Source organism: Notamacropus eugenii, chromosome 5 (assembly GCF_028372415.1).
Source record: "Notamacropus eugenii isolate mMacEug1 chromosome 5, mMacEug1.pri_v2, whole genome shotgun sequence".
Taxonomy (NCBI): Eukaryota; Metazoa; Chordata; class Mammalia; order Diprotodontia; family Macropodidae; genus Notamacropus; species Notamacropus eugenii.
This window is the reverse complement of record NC_092876.1, coordinates 5,389,459-5,408,323: the sequence shown is the minus strand read 5'-3', so window position 1 is coordinate 5,408,323 and position 18,865 is coordinate 5,389,459. Positions and strand designations below refer to the sequence as shown.

Here is an 18,865-nt window from a genome sequence, read left to right as displayed (position 1 = left end):
TTCCCAAGACCCCACCTATATTTCAGGGTCCAGTGGTGGAACAATAACCCACCCTAAGGGTCACATGGGATTCACTAGTATGGGGAGGGATAGTTGCAACTAGAACATCAGGCTTGAACACAACCAAAGGATCCTGAGCTGAAACCGTTGTCCCCATCCATCCCACACATCCTCTTGCCAAAGACCTACATCTTGGTTTGTAAGGTGTTTTCAGGAAAGACCAGTATCAGTACCAGTGCCTTTGGTGTGATGGCTCCCAAGCCCTTTTCAGGACTCTTCCACCTTTGGTGTCCACCTGTTCTACCTAACTCTCACCTGTGGCTCCAAGAAGCTGCATCCTGTGCCCAGCAGGCACACCCTGCTAAACCATTGTCCACCTCTGTAAGGGTAAAAGGGATAGGTTGTCCTGGGACAATCACAGGGGGATCTCTCTCTTACTCATTGCTGGCAAAATTCTTGCCAGAATCCTCCTTAATAGGTTGATCCTTCAGCTAATTGAGAACTGCACTGGCGTATATTCAAAGTCACCAGTAGCACTGTGGATATTGCCTTGATGATACAAGTAGCGTTTCCATGAAATCTGTAATATCTCCCCAACTTGAAATAGAAACTATAATATGCCTTGAGATTGGGATTTAGCAGCCACAGGATCCTCATCCAATTTGCGAGTATTTCCTCTCCCTGTGTAAGAGGTCAGAGGGAGTGAAAGGTTGATGATGTCTAAACTTTGACAAAACCTATGGGTTAATTGGGTCAGTAACAAAGCTTTCTTGAAGAGGAGAAATACCTGAAGCAGGGCCTCAGGACCAAAAGAAATTAAATCAAATTGATAATGACTTAAGGCTTTCAAAACTGTGTTATTTACTGTGTAAATTCACTGCCCTTTTCGTTGTCTGGCCTCACCTTAGGCAATCACTCCCTTAATTCCATCTAGACCTCTCTCTGCTCTCACAGTCTTCTGTATAAAAGATCCATCTTGTCTCCAGTTGCATCCTATGGCTCAGATTTTTTAAGAGTCTGGCCAACATAGCAGATTCTTGTTTTCCTTTGCCTGGAAGGCTTTGGTCAAATTCATTTGGGTAGAACCCTCACATCACAACAAGCAGCTCTGTGCTCCATTTCAATGCCTGTCTTCATTTCTTGCAGTGAAGAGTTCAGTCTGCTATGACTTCTCTGATGGCCAACGAGGGATGACTGTTGTCTAAAGACTATTACACTGATTACATCCGTAAAGTTTCATTGCAGTGCTAATTTTCTGATATCCAATGAGCTTGAGTCTGGGCTGAAGTCTTTGTACCTTCATTACAAGGAGAAACCATTTCTGGCAGGGGATGGAGGGGATCAGGCTGGGAGTGGCTAAGAATTTTGTTCAGAATAAAGAAGTGTTTTTGATGGTGATTTCTCTGGCCACTGATTATGCATATTATCAAACTCAAGCTGCCATAAATATACATTGAATTTATACTTTTGAGCCATCTTAGTTCCAGCATCCCCCAGATTTTTGTTTTAGCGGTTAATATGCAATACCTTGAGATATGCATGCCTGTTTCCTGGAGACCTTCAATGGCCTGTGGTTTTCTGGGTTTTGAGTTGAACAATCATGTATTCAGGGCATGTGTGTCACTACAGAATGTGGTTATTGTTTTTCTAATTCTACTCATTGATTTTTGTTCTAGACTGCATGTAAACTAGAAAGAAAGAGCAAAGTTAAGTCCTAGGATGTACTTACTAAGAACTCAAGAGTAATGTTTTTCTCATTAATTGCCACTGCAAAAAAGTTTTAAAAAAACCGTACCTTGCCCTACACTGATTATTTGAGGAAAATCTCTCAGGGGTACGTGTGTGTGTGTGTGTGTGTGTGTGTGTGTGTGCGCACGTGTGCATGGATGTACAACATGGTATTGTTCTGAGTTCTGAATTCAGGTATAATTGTCTGAATTACCATTACACCAGTAAATTACTATTGAAGGGAAATGCCATGAGCTGCTCAAAGTGAGTGTGATCTGAGAATTACTACAGGCTATTGCTTATACCTGGGAAGGTTGAGAAGACAGCCTTACAAAGCTCATGGAGGGATGGTTTTGACTCAGTTTCCCCATTGTGCTATTTGCTTTGTGAATAGAAATGTTTCCCATCTCCTAAATCCTGTGTCTCCCAAGGATGCCCTGTGAATACTGTGGAAATTTTCTACATGATTGGCTATTTCATAAAGTTAACTCGGATTTGCCTGCAGTTTGAGCAGAGCTAAGGAAGTTTTACCCTCTTCAGGGCAGTTTGTGCCCTTGAAGGGATGGTCTTGAAATTGTTTCCACTATGTCCTTTCCTCTTCCTTTCATAGTAAATTTCCAAAACAAGGGCAAGTGAATTGGAAAGGTGTTTTTTTTTTTTTTTGGAACAATGGGTCTTATTGTTGCAATACTTAAATGTAGTTGCTGCAAAGTGATGTAAGACCTTATAGTTTTGATTTTAGTATTCTGAATTGGTAGTCAACATTTCTTTCAATTTCCCAGCCTAAGCATTGTTGACCTGAAAATTTGGTGTTGACCTGAAAACTTGATTAGAGAAAAGGCAACAGGCTAAATGCATACATTTTATGATTTAATTAATTAATCAATTCCCTATTAAAGAAAATGGTAACATAATGCATTATGGAGCCAGAAATATTCTGGCTACTGATACAAAGAATTGGACAGCCTTAAATATGTTTTAGGACAAAGAAGTGTTCTGTGTCCTTCAGATTTATGATCTCCATAAGTGACTAACTAGACATTAGAAAGGAATTTCTTAATTGCATAGGTTGTAAATACAATAAGATAACAGAGTTTGACAAAGTTTCACATAGAAATTACGACCCAAGATGTCTGTGTTTTCTTTACCATTAACATGCCATAACACAGTATCTGTCTACAAATATTAAGATATGGAAAATGTCCCATTATTCAAGATAGTGTCTTAGGTTAAAGATCTCTTAAGGAATGTTAAGTCAGCCCTGGCTGGCTTTTGTTGACATAGGAAGAGGCATTCTCTGAGTTTGCTTCAGAGAGAACAAAGAGATTATTCCAAAATTTTATATTAAACATTATCATTGGTTAGACAAAAGGCAACAGGCTAAATGCATACATTTTATAATTTAATTAATTAATCAATTCCCCATAAAGAAAACAGTTACAGAGCACTACAGAGCCAGGATCAGAACTGGCTAACTTAGTACATTTTGCCATGAGAAAGGAGTTCTCACAGTAAACACATTGTAAACAAAGTGGCATCAATTGGGTTTTATGACCCCAGGCTAAGGGCATCTTCCTTGCCTAGTGTGCCTTTGCGATTCAAGATAAGGAAAAGTACCATCACCCAGATTACAGACATCCTGTCCTAAACAGGCCTTTGAAGTTGTTTATCTTAACTGAGTTTGACAAAGCTGAAGTCACACCCCAAGGTATTTGTGTTTTTCTCTTAACACTAGAATGCTAGAAGAAGGGTCTGATAAGGAAGTCCCATTTGCCCATCAAAAGGCATCCTCTAAACAAAGGAGACTATTAGGTCCAGGCTCTTCTTAATGCAAACTTTGGCCGTTATTAAAGTCTAAAATTTATATTAAATATTATCAGCATCTAGGAAAATGAGTCAGTAGGCTTGCCATTTTGCACTTTGTTGAATTGTGGAATATCAGGTCTGAACAATGTCACTTTTTTTCTAGATCATCTGATGAGATACATAAATGAGGATACACACACATATATACATACATACATACATACATATCATACATATATATATATATGTATATATAAACAATACTGCTTTCCTGAGAATTGGATGTATGAGATTGTCTTCCAAATGTTTCTATTGGAAATAGGGAGATAAGGTCAAATAAACATCAGGTTCCTGAGTACTATATACTGTCCTCCTGAAAGTTTGGTTAAAAGAGGCAAACAGGCTAAATTCATATCATTTATGAAGCTAGCAGATACGTGATCATGGAGCCAGAAGATAACTTCTGACTGTCTGACACAAGGATGACCAGGCTGAAATCGATCTTAGGACAATCCCAGGATGTCTGTGTCCCTGAGATTTATGGTCTCTATATGTTTTTAACCATGCCATGAGAAAGGAAGTTTCTTAGCTGAATAAGTTGTGACCACAATGAGACCAGACAGTTAACAAGGTAGCATATGTCTCAGTGAGACAAAATAAAGAATGCCACCATTCTGGTTGCAGGCATCCTTTCATAAACAGGTATTTGAAATTGCTGACACAGGAAAGGTCATTTTTACAACAAAGCACAGCAGTCAGATTGATTGGTTCAGGCTCCAGCCCTTCCTAAAACTCCAAAAATGATATTAAATGTTATCGATGTTTACGTTGTCCTTCAATCCTAAAGGTAATGAAGCACAAGACTAAAATGCAGACCAAAGGAGTGAAGTTTCTGAAGCTCCAATGAATACACAGAGATGAATGGAGTTTTTATAAGTTGATTTCATTCTTCCCCAGAGGGTGTACAGTCTTTATGTTTCAATTTTATTAATAATGTTATTAATGTTTTTATTATTGTCAATAAACTCAAAGTTGGATTGAGGGTTTTTCATATAAAATCGGTTTAATAAATTGTGAATAAAGTTTAAATGATGATTTTCTTTCCTGCTTTAAAATGTCTCTCTGATCACATGAAGAGGGACCTGTATTTGCTTCCCTGGGACCCGGGGGTCCTGCTTCCTGCCCTCAGTTCTCGCAGGGCATCCACCTGCCTTTCAGTGAGAGAATGTCCCTTAAGGAAAAATAACAAGATAGAGGGAAAGGCCTCCAAATGCAAATGATTCAAGACTGAAAGAGAGGGTTAAATTGGGTTGGGCAAGTGTGGGGTCCAACAGCAGGGAGGACAGGGACACCTGCCTGGTGGGGGAGGGGATGGTTGGGAGAGACAGGAGGGAGGGAGGGTCTGGGTGTCCTAGTTTGGAAGAAGGTGCTTGTGGGACTAGAGCTGGAAGAAGACCAGGAGATTCTGCTCAGAAGGAGGAGGGTCTGAGTCCCAGAGCAGGGGAAGGAGGGAGTGAGAGAGGTTGTGGGAGGAGAACTCTCCCAGGTGACCAGTGGAGTGGGTGGGGGCCCAGGTGGAATTTGAGCCCTGGGGTGGAGTGTGGAGGCCAGGGGAGGGATCTAGAGGGGAAAGGAGTTATTTCATTGGCCAAGGCGTTCCACAGGATGAAGGGCAGGGCTTTGGGAAGAGAGGAGACCTGACTGTGGGAGCCACTGGAGGAAAGGGAAGGCAGGGCGGGGCTCTGGGTCTGAGAGAGCCCACCTAGAGTGTCCTGGCTGGAAGAGGAAGCCCATGGAGCTGAGATCCAGCTGCTTTCTTTCTTTGGAGCTGTGATTATCCTTCCTACTTCTCTGTTCCTCCCAGAAGTCATCTCTGTGCCTGCAGCTCCCAGGTAGGTCTGAATCTGGAAGCCATGTAGCCCTCAGCTCCTGCTGGCTGCCCTTTCCTTCCCATGTGACCTTGTGTTCAGTGCTGTCAGCAGGGCAGAAATTGTCCCTCTAGTACTGTCTCCCAGCTCCTGTTCAGAGATTCCATTGTCCCACCAGTAGCCTTGGCTCCCTGTAGGGAAGCAGGAATCTTGCCTCCTTGCCCCCAGGGCCGACCAGCTATGGCTCTCCTGCTGGCTCCCTCTTAGATCCCAGGCCTTTCCTGTCTCCAGTTTCCCTCCAGGTACTCAGATAAGCAGCCTCCAAGGCTAAGGTCCAAAGAGGGTTCCTACCCCAGGCTCCTAGGGAGACCCAGGACACAGTTATTTTGTCTGCTCAGGCTCAGCTGCCCTCCTGGGAACCTTTTGTCACTCAGATGTCCCCTCTCCTCCCCCCCAGCTTTGTTATACTGTCCTGGCTCCCAGAGCCTTCCTTACCCTGGCCTCCTGCCCTGCCCTCACATTTTTTCTAAACCCTCAGTCTGACTGCCAAACAACTGAGTCCCAACCAGGATTGTGTCTCCCCTCTCAGGCTTCCCCTGGTCACTCCTGGCAGCTCCATCTCAGAGGCCTCCCTATCTTCAACCTTCTCTATCTACCGTCTCTCCTAGACCAAGACAAGGGGGAAACGGGGTGTGTGTTGGGGGTGGGTGGGTTGGGCATATGGAGGGGGCCTGGTGCTGGACAAGCATAAAGAAAGCCTAGGCATAACCCCTGGAGCATACAGTTGAATGAGTAAAGTGGTTATCTGGGTGAGGCAGGTGTAATGAGGGAGAATTTAGATCCTGTTTATGTTTGTTGGGGAGAGGGGAGGTAGGGAGGTCAGAGGGTGGGTTGGAGGGAGAGCTCTGGCTCAGCAGCCATGGGGGCTCTGACTATTCTCATGCCACTTGGAATCCCTAAGCCCCTTCTGCCTCCTGGTTCTTTGTAGGAGAATGGGGGAGGGGAATAGTTTTCCTGTTGAGACCATCTTGATTCCCAAAGCTGACCTTCCTTCCCCCACACCTGGGTGTCTCTCCCCTGAGGGCAGGGACAGGGCCTTTATAATTCCTGTGTGACTCCAGCCTCTCTAAATCACTGAAGGCCTGCTTGCTGTCCAGAAAGTGACTGGAACCCCCTCTTCTACCTTGGAATCCTTCAACCTGCCCAGCTCAGTCTGCAGAGGACCCAGGCCTGTCCAAAGCAGGGAGCCTGGAGCCAGAGGAAATGGCCCCTGGGAGCCCCATTCTTCCAGCCCAGGTGAGTGCAGTCCTTCTTTAGACTTACTGAACATCAGCCAAAGAGACCATTTCTATGGACCCAGGATTGTCTATGGGGTTGCTAGTACCTCACCTATGGGTTGTTTCTATACAAAAGTAGGCAGGAAATTGAAAGCAATGGTAACCATACTGCCCTGCTCTCTCCTTGTGTGTTATAAAGTGGTTCATTGGCACTTTGGGATCTCCTGCACTAACCTCCCCTCCTCCCCATCCCCCAATCGCTGCCTTCCTGTGTTTGCTTTGCTTTACTTTTGCTAGCACACACACACACACACACACACACACACACACACACACACACACAATTTCTTCCCCTACTCTTTGTTTCTTTTAACCCACCTCTGTATTGTAGCCACTGAAGGGACAGGACGCCCCTTGACCTGGCCAGGCCTAAAGCAGAGCCCTGAGGCTCCCCCAGCTCTGGTACTTTCCACAGCTGTCAGCAGAGCAGAAAGTGTCCTCATGGTCCTGCTTTTGTCCTCCTGCATCAGGTCACACGCCTTGTCAGGTCTCTCTGAATCCTTCCCATTTACCAGTTCTTAGATGAAGGCCACAAGCATTTAGAAAGGGTAGGGACACTGGGCTCACCTACTCTGTATACAAAGGAAGAAAAAACCAGTCCCTGGCCTCAAGGAGCTCCCAGTCTAATGGAGAAGATGACAGGTCAGCAGCTTTGTCCAAACAAGCTCTCTGCTGTATGGATGAGAGGTGCTCTGAGAGGGAAGGATCTACACTAGCTCAGTGTCTGAGGCAGCATCTGAACACAGTTCTTCCTAACTCCAGGGAAAATGCTCTGACCTGAGAGATGCGGTGTCTTCTTGTGGAGTAGCAAGGAGGCCAGTGTCATTCTGTGAGTGAGGAGGTGGCAGGAAACAAGGTGTAAGAAGACTGGAGTAACTGGTGATGTCTAGGTCATGAAGGGCTTTGAATGCAGAATTTGTACTTGGTCCTGGAGGTGGGGGGAGTCCAGGAAACTGGAGTTTATTGAGTAAGGGGTCAGACCTGTTATTAAGGAAAATTCCTTTGTGGACCAAATGAAGGAGGCATTGAAGTGGGGAGAGTCTTGAGGCCAGCTCACCCAGCAGCAGGCCTCAGCAACTGGCCAAGGGTGAGACAATGAGAGCCCATACCTGGGCAACTGCAGTATCATGGGAGATAAGGGAGTGTGTCTGACAGATGTTACAAGGTACAATTCACAGACTTTGACAGCAGATTGGATAAGAGGGGAGAGAAGTGGGGGTTGAGAATGAGGCATAGGTTGGTGGAGCATGAGGCTGCTTTGACAGGGAGAGAAGGTAAGAAGTTCTCTTGTGTACAGTGTGAGCTTAGGATACTGGACATCATGTTGGAGATGTCTGAAAGGAGGCTGGGAGCATAGCTAGCTCAGCTTGAATGGCTTTGGTTGTAGAAGGACAGTCAGGGGTGAGGTGCTGAAATAGGTGATTGGGTGGGGAATAGTAAATCAGTATTAAGCTCCTACTGTGTGCCATGCCCAGTACTAAGGGCTGGGAAATGAAATATCCCAAGTAAAGGCAGTCCCTGCCCTCAAGGAGCTTATAATCTAGTGAGGGAAGCCAACATGTAAAAGGAAGCTAAAACATCTCATGGATGGGTCCCAGACCCTGGGCACGGTGAAGAAGCCAGTCAGATCAAATCCCAAAGTGGTGCAGGCATGTCACAAATGGGATCGGCCCGTTGGGCTCTCTCCTTACATGAAAGTTCATGGCCCTGCCCCTCGGTGGTAAAGGATGAATGTGGGAGGATGGAGAAGGAAGGTCAGAATAGAAGGAAAAGAGGCTTAGAAGGTTCTGTCAGGAGTGAGTTAGATACCCAATTATCAGTCAATAAAAGCCTGCCTTCCTCCAGTGAGAGCCCACACTGTGAGTAAGTGCTGTGAAGGGGAGAGCAGGGACTGAAGGGGCTCCAGTGAAGAGGAGACACAGACAAATTCTTGGGAATCTCCAAAACAGCGAAACGATGGATAAATTCCATAACTGTTCAGCAGATAAATAATAGAAGTAAAGGATGTTAAAACTGAAATATGGATTCCCAATAAAGCCTAGATCTATTGTTTTAAGGAAAAAACCACAGTGATGAAAAGGTAGAAAAGAATTTTAACTGCATGATAGAGAGTGAGTCAAAATAATAGAAGGTGAGTCATGTCACTACATAATGGAAGTGGAACAAAGCGTGAAGGAGGAGCCTAAGATTTCTGGCACATTGACCAAAAACGTGTCCCACATTTAAGAGGTTGGAAAAATGAATGAACTGGGCCATGGATCAGCATATTTTCAGATCTGGTCAAACTGTCCTCTGGGTTGTTCTTCAGTTGGCTAGAATCCCTTCTCTTTTTCTCTCAAATTCCAGAATTCTAGGTGTCTCCATAGACCCTTTATTCTCTTAAGAAGACTGGCAATGTCTTTCTCCTGAATTTGCTCAAATCCAAGCATTGGTTAATAAAGTATTATCTTTGTAGTAAGTGAAGGAAACCTCCTTTCCTCTTCCTGGTTACTCATTCTAACTAAATAATCATGATGAATGAATATTTGCCATTGCCAAATGAAAGCAACCATAAGGCAAAGGCAGGAGATGTTTTGGCCATAACTCCTCATACCTGGAGACACTCAAGCCCTCCACAGAGAAATTGAGGTCTCTTTTTCCCTGGACTGGCAATAGTCTCATACTGCTCAATTTAGTCCTGAGTGTGATTATGAGTTGACCCTTGGGAGAAGCAGCGTCACCTTCATGCAGTCGAGTGGAGATCATTTTTGAGGCCCAGGTTTCTGTGGAGGCCAGGGATGGGCCACTTTGGTTGTGATTCCTAGTGTTCAGATGGTGGTGGACAACCTGCCTCAGGTGGTGTCCAGTCTTGTTTGGTGATGTGCTGAAAGGAGGGAACATCTTCCTCATTCCAGGGGTGGATGCCCTTCTAGGTCATGGGTTTCTGCTCAGTGTTGCTGCTGGCAAACTGCATCATTCCATGTAGGAACAAGGTGGTTTTCTGTTCAAGGCTCCTGTGAGGAGCCCAGTGAGGCTGGGGGTTCTTCCACCCTGACTTGATTTTGCACTGGATGTGGATTCTCCTCTATCTCTTGCTTGATCCTGCAGGAATGCAGTCCATGAGAACCCACCTTCCTGAACACTGAATATTGGCCAGGCTCTCACCTGCTGCCTCACTTACAGCTCTGATCCTGAACTGCAGTGGGCCCCTAGTGGTCTGGGGAGGGTCACATGCTCTCAGCTACCACTTCTGCCCTCTTGGTCCCTTCATGTCCTTGGTTTGGGGCCAGGAATCCAGGAGGCTAGGCAGGGGCCCATCCACTGCTGGATGATTCTGCTGCTACCACTGTCTTCCCCTTTGGCACTGAGGGCTGCAAAGGTCCTCTGGGTATCTGTGTTGGTGAGAACTGCCCCCACTTGGGTGTTTAGCACAGTGGGATGGGTGACAGTCTTGCTACCTGTTGGAACCTTCTGAAGACCAGGCTCTGCAACCTCTTTGCAAGGCAGCATTTGGCTAGAACCCTGTTGAGCAGCAGTCCCTTCAGTCTTCTCCTTTGCTCCTTCACCTTGGGGTATCATGGATAGGAAGGAGCACTTTTTGTCACTTGAGAATCAAGGGCTGAAGAGGGGTAGGGGACACCAAGGCTGCTGCCTTTCACACTGCCCCAGGGCAGGTCTCCTGGGGCCAGACCTCCTATTCTCTTCAGCTTCTGATGCTGGGACAGGGTCCAGTATGAAGCCTCAGGCTGCTTGGGCTGGGTCACCCATTTTCCCATTCTCTGGAGGGGAGGGGCAGTCTTAGGTATGAAGGGGAGAAAGAGGAGGAAAAGGGGCTGTCACTCTGTTTTGCTGGTTGCCATTGGTGGAATTTTCTTTGTGATGTATCATTTATGCCTGTTGTGAAGAGGGAGGATTTTCACTTCACCTTCTCTCTTTCTCCTCCAGAGATTTCCATGTATCTCTGATGGATCAAATAGCTCTGTTTTTCCATAGGGAGAAACAATTCTTAGTAGCCCATTTCTCAACTTTAATCTAACTGCAAATATAAAAAGCTGTTCTCCCTATTCCATCGGGCCTTTCATGATTGTGGTTCTAAATATTCACTCTGAAGCTCATTAAGGGTGTGCCCTTTGGGCAGATTTCTTCTTTGTGCTTCACTTTCCTCAAGTAAAATGATAAGGATTAGACCAGATGAATTCTGGAGTCTCTTTCACCTCTAATCCTATGACTTTGATGGCTTCGGGGTTGGTGACTAGACTTCACCCCAGAGGAGTGGGGCCTCTTGAACCATCCTCAGAAAGAACTATACACGGAGGTCATGCTGGAGAATGCCCAGAACCTGCTCTCCCTAGGGAAGAACAGTTCCTCTAAATCTATGAATCTATCATCAAAAGAACTTCCTTCATTCCCTTCCTAGTGTTCAGGATATGGAGCATTTATTCATGACTGGAAAGGCCAAAATGGAGATCTCTTGTATCTGACACAGTTCTCTTCTTGTCTGATTTCCCATGAAAGGTGTTTGCAATGTGTGATAGAAAACAAGGAGTTTTCTTTGCTGCCCCTGAAGCTGTCCCTTACTAGTTTTAGGGAGCCTGAGGTCAAAGATCAAACTGGTGTTGAAGAATCTCAGACTAATCTCAGAGGATGTGCCTAGTCTGACCTCTCCTTGAACATGAACTTTGTCTCTGAAAAAGCTCAGGCAGCTTTTCCTTAGAGTTGGGCTGTGCAGGGAAGCCCTCACCTCCCAAAGCAGCATCTTCCCCTTTAGGTTGGGTCTGGTCTTTGGAGGTTTCTTCTTGTTGACAAGTATCAATTTGCCCTCACCAGCTCCTGGTCTAACTCTCAGATCCTTGGAATTGCAGAACTGTCCTTGACCTTCCTTCCTAAATTCCCCAAAGCCCAAAACAAATGGTGGGAAAGGAAGGAAGGGAATATAAGCATATATGTATACCTACTGTGTGCCAGCACGGTGCCAAAAAATGTTATTTAATTTCATCCTCCTAACAAGGCTGGGATTTAGATGATTTTACACAGTTGAGGAAACTGAGGCAAGCAGAGGTTAAGTGACTTGCTTTGGGAACTTTGCTACTAAGTGTTTGAGATCAGATTTGAACTCACAGCTTCCTGAACCCAGGCCAAAGTTCCCTCTCCAGTCCACTACCAAAACAGAAAACAGAATTTTCTGCTTCCAAATTGGCTTCCACATGATCTTCTTCTCATCCCCAGCAAAGTTTCCAATAGTAAATATCATGGACAAGGATCTTGAGGCATGCTGGCACCCTCCTTTCATGCCCCCTTTTCCTAAAGAGAGCTACCTTACCAATCTTTCTCCATTTTCCTCCTTTCCTTATACCCATGCCCAGGATTTCCACCTCCCAGAGAAGATGTAATCTCCCATTCTGCAGGAGGGGAAGCACCTTGCATGTTGGAGCAAGAAGATCCCAGAATCTCCTGTCCAGGTGAGTGAGGAGAAAGCAGATCTGTGAGGGCTGTTAGCACAAGGGCAGCTACATGTCACAGTAAAGGGAATGTTAGACTTGTGGGGAGGAAGACCTGCCATACCTTTCTTTTTCAGGCATTTTTTCACAGTAAGATCATGGGAAAGTCGTTAAAGCTCAGTTTCCCCATCTGTGAAATGAAGGGGTTGGATGCCTTGACCTTTCAGCTCTGTTCCAGGAATAAAACTGTGATCCCATAAGATCAATTGTTTGAACTTGGTTCATGGAGCTCTCCTTAAGGAATCGAGAAAGGGCCTAGGTTGTCTGAGATGGGCCTTTTCTTAGGCCTTCTTCAAGTGTGCAAGCATTTATTAAGTGCCTGCTGTGTGCTAAGTGCTGGAGATTCAAAGAATTGTGAGGGACATCACCTGCTCTCATGGAGCTCACAGACCAGTGAGGAAGGGAACCTGTACAGAGCCATGTAAAGCATGCTATGTACAGGTGAACCTGGAGCTAGTCAAGTGGGGGAAGGCTCTTGGATTAAGGAGGGTTGGAAAATCCTTATTGTGGAGGGTGGGCTTGAGCTGGGGCTTCAGAGAAGGCAGAGGGAGCATTCCAGGAATGAGGGCCAGCCAGGGAAAGCCCATGGAGACTGGAGATGGTTTGTTTTGTTCAAGACATGCAAAGGAGGTCTTTGCTATTGGATTATAACATATGTGGAGTTGGCATGAGATGAGGCAAGACTGGCAATGGAGGAGAGGGGCAGATTGTAAAGGCCCCTAACAGCCCAGAAGACTGTCTATGTCATCCTGGTGCTAGGGAGTCATTGTACTTTTTTGAGGAGTCAATGACATAGTCAGATGTGAGCTTTAGGAAGGTGAATTTGACATCTGGGCAGAGAGCTGAGTGGTCTAGGGAGAGACTCAAGGCAGTGAGACCCCAAAGCATGCTTTTTCACCACTGCAGGCATAATGTAATTGACTTCTGAACCTAGAAGTTGGCAGTGTTGGGAGACAAGGGGGCTGAATGTGAGAGATGTTACCAAGGTGGAAGCAACAGCACATTCCAAAAGATTAAAAATGGAGGGAGGGTGATAGTATATGAGCTTGAGAGATGGTGAACAGTGGATGACATCTCTATTATGAGCCTGGACAATCAGGAGGGTGACAGGGATAGTGTTAGGAAAGTAGCAAGATGGGAGGGTTGGGGGAAAGATAATGAGGTTAGTTTGGGACATGATAGGAGGAGAACCCAATGAGAGAGGAGTGCCACTGAAACCTGGAGGAATGAGAGTATCAAGGAAAAGGGGGTGAGTAATGGTAAGAAAAGCTCCAGAGAGGTCAGGAAAGATGAGTACTGATAAAAGGACCTTTGGTTTAGCAATTAGGAAGTCACTGGTCACTTTGGAGGGAGGTGCTTCAAGTTACCAGTGAATTGGAGACAGGATGCAGAGTTTTGGAGGAAGTAAGAGGAAAGGAGTGTAAAGAGTAATGCCCAAGTGTAGATGGCCATCTGTAAGCATATAGCCATGAAAAGGAAGAGAGATGTAGGCCAGAGTCTGTTAAGAATGGATAAAGTTAGAGTTTTTTAAAAAATATTTATTTATTTTTAATTATCAACATTCACTTTCATGAGATTTTGAGTTTTAAAATTTCTCCCCTATTTTCTCTACCCCTAGCCTAAGAGGGCATGCAATCTGATTATAGGCTATACACATATACATACATATTAAAAATATTTTCCCATTAGTCATGTTGTAAAGAAGAGTGAGAACCAATGGGAGGAATCAGGAGAAAGAAGAAAGAAAAGAAAAGAAAGCAAATAGTCTGCCTCAATCTGTGCTCAGGCTCCAGAGTTCTTTTTCTGGATGCGGGCAGCATTTTCCATCATGAGTCTTTGGAGTTGTCTAATATCCCTGCATTGCTGGGAAGAGCTAAGTCTGTCAAAGTCAGTCAGCACCCAGTGTGGCTGTTAGTGTGTACAGTGTTCTCCTGGTTCTGCTCATTTTAGACAGCATCGGTTCTTTTAAGTCTTTCCAGGTTTTTCTAAAGTCTGCCTGCTCCTCAGTTCTTTTGGAACAGTAGTATTCCATTCCATTCCTATACCACAACTCTTTCAACCATTCCTCACTTGATGACTGGAAATCAATTGATTTCCCATTCTTGACCACTGCAAAGAAGGTTGCTGGAAATATTTTTGTACATGTAGGACCTTTTCCCATTTTTATGATCTCTTTGGGATACAGACCTAGATGTGCTATTTCTAGGTCAAAGGGTATGTGTAGCTTTATATGCCCTTTTTGCATAGTTCCTAATTGGTCTCCAGAATGTTTGGATCAGGTTACAAGTCCACCAACAACGCATTAGGGTTTCAATTTTCTCATATTTTCTCCAATATTTATCATTTTCCTGTTTTGTCATGTTAGCCAATCTGATTGGTGGGATGCGATCCCTTAGAGTTGTTTGGATTTGCATTTCTCTAATGAAGAGTGATTTGTAGCTTTTTCTTCATATAACCATAGGTAACTTGGATTTATTCCTCCCCAAACTGCCTGTTCATACCCTTTGCCCATTTATCAATTGGGAAATGACTTGTATCTTTATGAATTTGACTCACTTTACATATTTTAGGAATGAGGCCTTTACTAGAGACACTGACTTTGAAATTTGTTTCCCAGCCTTTTCCTTTTCTTCTAATCTTGGTTGAACTGGCTTTGTTTCTGCATAGCCTTTTCAATTTAATGGAATGAAAATCATCCATTTTGAATTTCGTAATATTCTTTATCTCTTAGTTGGTCATAAGTTCCTCCTTTCTCCATTGATCTAACAGGTAAAGTATTCCTTCTTCTTAGTTTGCTCATGGTATCAGCCTTGATATGTAAATCCTGTGTGGATTTGCAGTTTATTCTGATATACGGTTTCAGGCACTGATTTATGCCACATTATTTTCCAGTATTCCCAGCAATTTTTGTCAAACAGTGATGTCTTATCCCAGAACGATAAGAATAAGGAGGACAAGTATGGGAACCTTGGTTTTATCCAACAGTAGACTGCTCTAGTCATTGACTACTGTGTCATGTATTCCACTGATCTACCCCTCCATTTTGTAGCCAGTATGAAGTACTTTTGATAATTGGTTTTTTATAATACATTTTAAGATCTAGGTTGGTTAGGCCTCCTTCCCCAGCATTTCTTTTCATTAATTCCCTTGAATATTCTTGATCATTTTTCTTACAGATGAATTTTGGTATGATTTTTTTATAAATCATAACAATTTTTTGTTAATGTGATATGTGATATTCAGTGGTATGGCACTGAATAAGTAAATTATTATATGTAAAATCATCATTTTTATTATATTAGCTCAGCCTTACCCATTTGTAACTGATATTTTTCTAGTTATTTACATCTGACTTTATTTGTGTGAAAAGTGTTTTGTAATTATGTTCATATGGTTCCTGAGTTTGCCTTGGTAGGTGGACTGCCAGATAGTCTGTATTGTCTGCAGTAACTTTAAGTGGAATTTCTCTTCCTATTTCTTGCTATTGGGCTTTGTTAGTAATATATAGAAATGTGAATGCTTTTTGTGAATTTATTTTATATCTTGCAACACTGTTAAATTTATTGTTTCAAAGTTTTTTACTTGATTCTATAGGTGTACCATCACAACACGTGCAGATAACTTTCTTTCTTCTTTGCCTATTCTACTTCTTTCCTTTTTATTCTCTTATTGCTGAACTTAGAGCTTCTGGGACGCTACCTATTGAATAACTGTGGTGATAATGGACGTTGTTTTGTCATTCCCAATCTTATTGGAAATGCATCCCGTTTATCCCTATTGCAATTATTTGCTGATGATTTTAAGTAGATGTTACTTATCATTTTAAGGAAAACTATTCCTCTGCTCTCTAGTGTTTTTAATAAGAATGGGTGCTTGATTTTGACAAAAGTTTTTTCTGTATCCATTGGGATAGTCATATGATTTCTCTTAGTTTTGTTGTTGATATGGTCAGTTATGCTGATAGTTTTCCTGTTATTGAAACAGCCCTGCATTCCTGGTATAAATGCTACCTGCTCATAGTGTATTATTCTAGTGATTGTCTGCTGTAATCTCTTTTCTAATATTATATTTACAATTTTTGCAACTACATTCATTAGAGAAATTGGTCTCTACTTTTCTTTTTCTGTTTTAGCTCTTCCCAGTTTAAGTATCTGCACTATATTTGTACCATAAAAAGAATTTCGTAGCACACCTTCTTTGCCTATTTTCCCAAATAGGTTACATAATATTGGAATTAATTGTTCTTTACATGTTTGATAGAATTCATCTGTAAATCCATCTGGCCCTAGAGAGTTTGCTTAGGGAGTTCACTGATGGCTGATTCAATTTTTTTTTCTGAATTAGGGTTCCTTAAGTATTTCATTTCCTCTTCCGTTAATCTGGGAAGTTTATATTTTTGTAAATATTCATCCATTTCACTAAGATTCACAAGTTTATTAGCATACAATTGGGCAACATAGCTCCTAATTAATGTTTTAATTTCTTCTTCATTGGTGGTGAATCCTCCTTTTTCATATTTGATGCTGGTCATTTGGCTTTCTTCTTGCTTTTTTAAAAATGAAATTAAATAAAGGTTTTGTTATTTTATTGCTTTTCCCTCTAAAGCTAGCTTTCATTTAATTTATTATTTCAATAGTTTTCTTAATTTCAGTTTTATTAATCTCTCCTTTGGTTTTCAGAATTTCTAATTTGGTATTTAATTGGGGATTTTTAATTCATTCTTTTTCTATCTTTCTTAGTTGTATGCCCAATTCTTTCATTTCTTCTTTCTGTATCTTGTTCTTGGAAGCATTTAGAGATATACAACTTACCTTAAGAACAGCTTTTGCTGCATCCCATACATTTTGGTATGTTGTCTCATTATTGTCATTCTCTTGGATGATAACATTGATTGTTTTTGTGACTTTTTTCCTTGACCAAATCATTCTTTATGGTTACATTATTTTGTTTCCAATTCACTTTTAGTCTATCTTTCCATGGCTCATTATTACATGTAGTTTTTATTGCATCATGATGTGAAAACAATGCCTTTACCTTTGCTGAACTTTGTGTACTGGATTGTGAGGCTCTTGTGCCATAATTCATGGTCAGTTTTTGTGTAGGTGTCATGTACCACTGAGGAAAAAGCATATTCCATTCTATCTTCATTCAGTGTTCTAAAGCAGTCTACCTTATCTAAGTTTTCTAAAATTCTATTCACATCCTTAGCTTCTTTCTTGTTGATTTTGTGCTTAGATTTTTCTAGTTCTGAGAGGGGTAGTCTGAGGTCCCTTTCTAGTATAGTTTTATTCTCTGTTTCTTCCTTTACCTTCCATAACTTCTCAGAATTTGGATGCTATACTACTTCATGCATGTGTGTTTAGGAGTGATTTAACTTCCTTGACTATAGTATCTTTTAACAGGATGTAGGTTCCTTTCTTACATCTTTTAATTAGATCCATTTTTGCTTTTGCTTACTCTGAGAACAGGATTGCTACCTCTGCATTTTTCCTTCAGCTGAAGCATAATATATTCTACTCCAGTGTTTTATCTTTACTCTGTGTGTATCCCTCTGCTTCAAATGTTTTTCTTCTAAACAACATATTGTAGGAGTATGGATTTTATCTCACACTGCTATCTCCCTTGGTTTTATAGGAGAGTTCATGCCATTCACATTCACTGTTATGATTTCTATTTGTGTCTTTCTCTCCATCCCATTTTCCCCCTGCTTATGCTTTTCTTCTTTGTCCTTTAAAATTTTTAAAAGGAAATAGATCATGGCTGACCTAAAAAAGTAATGAATTAGACCAGAATAAAGCAGGCCTAAGGTGAATACAAAAACAAGGTGGGTAGTTATGTGGTCTTAGACATGAGAACAGAAAAGAGAAAATAAAAGCGATCAGCAGGGAACTTTACTCTGCTTATCAGTGTAATGGGAAATGAAATAGTGTAACTATTTAGTATATGAGCCACAAATGGCTTATCTGTGGATCAAAGATAATATAACCAAAGATGGACACAAAGTTGGAAATTACTAAGGAACAGCTATGAAGCTTAGTTTATGATTTACAAAGAAGGACTGTGATAAGCCATCAAAACTGATCAATAAAGAGGAGCAGGAAGATCCCCAAGGCCATAAAAAGTACAAAAAACTGGCATTTGAGAAATGCAATGAGGGAGAGGAAGACAGGGGGAAGCCTGGGTCAGGGATCATTGTCGAGTCCTGCTATTTGGCAATAGTTGCCTTCTGTTCCAGGGTGAGATACTGGTCCTCTGCCTATAATCAGGGACCTGAGCAATACCTTCTCAAACAAACTATTTTTCAAACAGCTGAATACAAAATAATAAATCATCGCTTTTAATAAGCACAATGCATTTAACTACTGGATGTGAAAAACATTATAGTTTTTAAAAAGTTCGCCACATTTGTATTTTTAAAATGTCTGAACTTAAATTACATTTTATAGTGTATTTCTCATACTATTCATTGGACTTGAACTCATGCTTCTGTGGAAATGCATTTAAAATGATATTATAGACATGCCAAGTGTTCTACTTCCACTGGGTACTTGTTTAATTGACTGCCTACATAAAGATCTCTATACAGATACAGACAAATAAACATGTCATAATTAAATAGGAAATTGATTACTAATCTGTCACTTTCTTT

At 42.3% G+C, this 18,865-nt stretch overlaps 1 long non-coding RNA gene across 1 annotated transcript; it reads left to right on the top strand.

Annotated features, from left to right (window-relative positions):
* Positions 1-5,214: 5,214 nt before the first annotated feature.
* Positions 5,215-15,383, top strand: LOC140508215 (uncharacterized). Its single transcript, XR_011968335.1, has 3 exons — positions 5,215-5,426; positions 6,543-6,698; positions 12,082-15,383. It is a non-coding gene; the product is annotated as an uncharacterized lncRNA (long non-coding RNA).
* Positions 15,384-18,865: the final 3,482 nt, after the last annotated feature.